The following is a 4,068-nucleotide window of genomic DNA, read 5'->3' on the forward strand; positions in this document are numbered from 1 at the left end:
GCGTTTGATTGCCTCTCCTGACAACAGAGCCTTCAATTCATTGAGATCAGAGTCTTCGCGGTATAAGCTAGAAATAATTGGCAGCATCTCTAAGATCTGGAAAGTCTAAACCTTGTCTGTAGTATTTCGAGTAGGATCCGGAAAGGGATGACTGTGACGAGCTTCAAACTCATGAATGCTGGGCGCAGTGACAGTATGCAAAAGGATCAATGGATCCTATTCCAACATTAGTGAGAACCAACAGATGATTAGCCATGTACATGGACCCTTTTCACTGAGAGGATGGCTGGTAGCCATTGACAATGGTGATCCACCAACATACAGCTCGCCATGGAAGGAGACCTGCGTGCGTGAAGAGGAAGACAGTAGGAAAGCAAAACTTTAGAGACAGAGCATCTCTAAAACCTCAACCTGTTCTCCATTACTGCATAACAAGTATTATTGAATTCATGCTCTTTTACTCTTCGCAATTAAAACTAAGAACCACTATTGATATCCTGACTAAGAATAATAAGATAACCATAGCTTGCTTCAAGCCGGCAATCTCCGTGGGATCGATCCTTACTCACGTAAGGTATTACTTGGACGACCCAGTGCACTTGCTGGTTAGTTGTGCGGAATTACAAAGTGTGATTGTAATTTTCGTGCACCAAATTTTTGGTGCCGTTGCCGGGGATTGTTCGAGTTTGAACAACTGACGGTTTATTTTGTTACTTAGATTAGGAAAAATTTGTCTTTTTGGTTTAGAGTCTTTTACTTTCTTTTCAAAAAAAAATTTCTTCAAAAATATTATTTTTCTTTATTAATTGTTAGTTTCTCATTGAGTCTAATTGCATGTTTTAATTTTGGTGTCCTTTGTGTTTTTGTCATCTAAAAAATAGTTTTTCTCTGTTCAATCCTTGCATTTGTTGAATGTGTCTATGTTCTTGGGAATAGTTGCCCCTTTGTGTAAGACCCAGAACTTTTGAAAAGTCTTATTATGAGCAAGTCTCAAATCCTACAGTTATTTATAGCCTTAATTTCAGAGATTATTTTATTATAGATAATTAAGGCAAGTTTTGATTTATTGGATTTGAGATAAGTTATGATTATTATCCATTTTTAAAATTATTGGATTATTTTCTATATTTAAAGTATAAAGTTGATAGTTATGAAATAATAAGGATTTTATATGATTTGGATTAGATAAGTAATATTTTAAATATTATTACTGCTATTTTGGAAAATGAAGAAATTAAGTATATTATTTCTAATTTTTGGATTTGGGCATTTTATTGAAAATAATTTGTGAAATTGATGAGAAAATAGTACTTTCTATGTACAAATAGTGTTGGATTTAATTTGGGTTTCAATTACTATATTACTCCCAATTTTAAGTGAAATTACTAAAATGCCCCTAACCCTAATTTTCACCCAACACTCTACCCTTTCATCCTAACCCTCAGCCGCACCCCCTACCCTGTTTCTCCACTCTCACCCCAATGGCCACACACACACAGAATGGGAAAGGAGCTCAGAAATGGAAATCAGAGACGCAAGGGGGAAGATAGTCGCGCCAGCATGCTGGGCTTTGCCGCCACCATCCCGTCACCATCGCCATCCAGCCTGCCTCGCCACCGCCGCCGTCCCTGTCACTGAGAAGGGAGGGCACCATCGACGCCGTTTAGGGAGGAAGGAAGACCCGCGCAAGAGTCAGTGGAGGAGGAGCCTCGCGCGTCACCGTCAACTTGAAAGGGGAGGCTGAGTTCCGCGCCGCTGCTGCTTGACGGGTTGAGCCTCGTCGCCGTTGAGGGAGCCACCGCCGCCGAATCCTAATCGTCGCTGCTGTCAGGAGGACGAGCCTGGAAGGAGAAGGACGAAGCCCGTTCTCGCACCGTCCTGCTCCGCCACCGCAGCTGCCGTCACGCACCGTCGTGTGCCGTCGCTGCTGTCTGAACGGTCATCATTCCCTCTGTTCTGCTGCTCCGGTCTACCGCCGCCACCGCTAGAGATCCGCCCGATCTGGTCTGAAGGAAAGAAGGAGGTTCAGGCCATCGCTGCTACTTGCGTTGTGAGCTGCTTCACCAGCCACCGCCACGGGTGTCGCTGCTGGAGAAGGGAGCTGCGCCCTCATGCTTCTGGCCACTGAGAGTGGTTTCGTGACTTCCGGGACCCCCGCCAAAGCTCCCGGTTGAGCCTCTACCGCCAGGAACACCTCGGCTGCCACCGAGTTCCGTTGCCGGTAAGGGGTTTTTAAGTTGGTTTTCGTTCGTTTAAGATTTCGGAAGCTTTATCGCCTCTATATGTGGGTTTCAGTTACCAACGCTGGAGAACCTCGCTGCCGTCGCCGGAGAACTCTTCCGTTGATCCACCGGAGATTCTGGCCGCCGCCGGAGCTGTTGTCGGGGCCGGTTCAAAAATCGTAGCTGCCTCATTGTATTATTTCGGTAATAAATTATGTTTCAAAAAGCCTCGCGTTAGTGTTCTGTTGTGTTCAGTTAATGAATATGAGTTTTGATAACGTGGGGTCGAGTCCTGATTGTTGTATATTGTGATTAGTGTTGCGATGGTTATTGCGAAAGTGGCTGGGAGCTGAGGTTTTAGTTGCCGGTGATTTTGAATTGAGGTGGAAAGGACTCTGTGAGACGTTTGGGTTTTGGAATTGCGTTTTGAGGTAGGGGCGCTTTCCAAAAACTATGTTTTGTGTATTGGAATTATTACATATGGATACTGATGTGAGATATTGTGTATTTGGTGATTGTATCTGCCTTATGTATTATTTGATTGACTTGAATGATTATGGATGTTGGTTTGGCTGAGTTGTTGTGCGGCTTTGTAAAATATAATGTTTTGAAGTTGATTCTTTAAAGATTTGAAATCTGAGTTTAAACCGTTGAGGATTGGTTTGAATTGAGTCAATTATTTCAATGATGTGAAAAGTCGAATGCACTTCTGAATTCAGCCTGGTTTATTTTAATTGATTTGGTTTTGGACAAATGATTTGTTATTTGAACCGTTTCTTTAAAACTTTGGAAATGAGTTATATCGATTGATATTGAGTTAATTTTGAAATAGTATCCTTGAGATACTCCACTGAGGCAATTGTTGGATTTAGCATGCTTTGAATTGATTTCTGGTTTTGTGTTGTTGAAAAGGAATGAGGAACGGTTTAGTTGGAACCCGAACCGGGTGGCAAAGTCCAAGTTTTAGGGGAGGTGCTGCCGAAATTTCTATAGAATCCGGGACTTTATTGAAATATTGTTTGGAAAAATTATGAGTTAAAGACTTCTACTATTTTATTTGAATTATCAAGAAAAGGATGATTCATGCTTTTGAAATGAATTATTAAAGAGAAAATTGTGATTTAGTCTTGCTTCTTAAGAAAGGCATTGTACCTCTTTCAGGAGAAAGCTATTTAGATGAAACTTTTGTTTTAAAGCTGTTTTAAATGTGACAAGTGCAATGCCTTTGAAATTGACTTCAGGGTTTCAATTAGAGGAGTTTCAATGACTTTGAAAGAACCTGAATGTCTATTGACAAGTTTCATTTTGAAATGTTTTGGGAAAGATTTTAGGTACTCTTTGAATTCTGAATTCTTGCAAGACTAAAACAATTTGGAACAGTTGAAATGCTTTAGAATTTATTATGGGGGTTGAAGTTGGTTTTGCCTAAGTAAAGGAAATGGCTTTGAAAGAAGTAAATGATTATGTGACTCGGTTTGGCTTAGATTCTATTTTATTACTCAAATCGGAAAGCCAAGCTTTTAATGATTTTAAATGAATTTGGCGAAATGAGTTATGTTATTCTACCCTAAAGACTTGGGACTCTACCGGAAAACTTTTGTTATAAAATCCCACTGTTGGATGGGTGATTTTGAATGCTTTGAAATAAATCCTTAACTTGCCATGGTTTTGGAAGTTTTGGAAAGAGAATGCCGAGAGTGACTTTGTTTTAAAAAGGGAACTCACCCTGAGTAAATTTGGCTTATGAGCCTGAGATGATTTGAGAAACGAGATTTCTAAAGCTAAGGCTGAAAAGAGTTGAAACTCGGTTTCAAAGTGAAACGATTTGAGAAAAAGTGATTTATGG

The 4,068-nt window shown here is 40.5% G+C and overlaps 1 long non-coding RNA gene across 1 annotated transcript in view; it reads left to right on the plus strand.

The window, feature by feature from the left end:
- Window positions 1-1,435: 1,435 nt before the first annotated feature.
- Window positions 1,436-4,068, plus strand: part of LOC110277879 (uncharacterized) — a 3,696-nt gene continuing 1,063 nt past the window's right edge. The window contains exons 1-3 of the long non-coding RNA XR_008006110.1: window positions 1,436-2,221; window positions 2,296-2,426; window positions 2,539-2,653. This is a non-coding gene — a long non-coding RNA (uncharacterized LOC110277879). The remainder of the gene's footprint in view (window positions 2,222-2,295; window positions 2,427-2,538; window positions 2,654-4,068) is intronic.

Source organism: Arachis duranensis, chromosome 2, assembly GCF_000817695.3.
Source record: "Arachis duranensis cultivar V14167 chromosome 2, aradu.V14167.gnm2.J7QH, whole genome shotgun sequence".
Classification (NCBI taxonomy): domain Eukaryota; kingdom Viridiplantae; phylum Streptophyta; class Magnoliopsida; order Fabales; family Fabaceae; genus Arachis; species Arachis duranensis.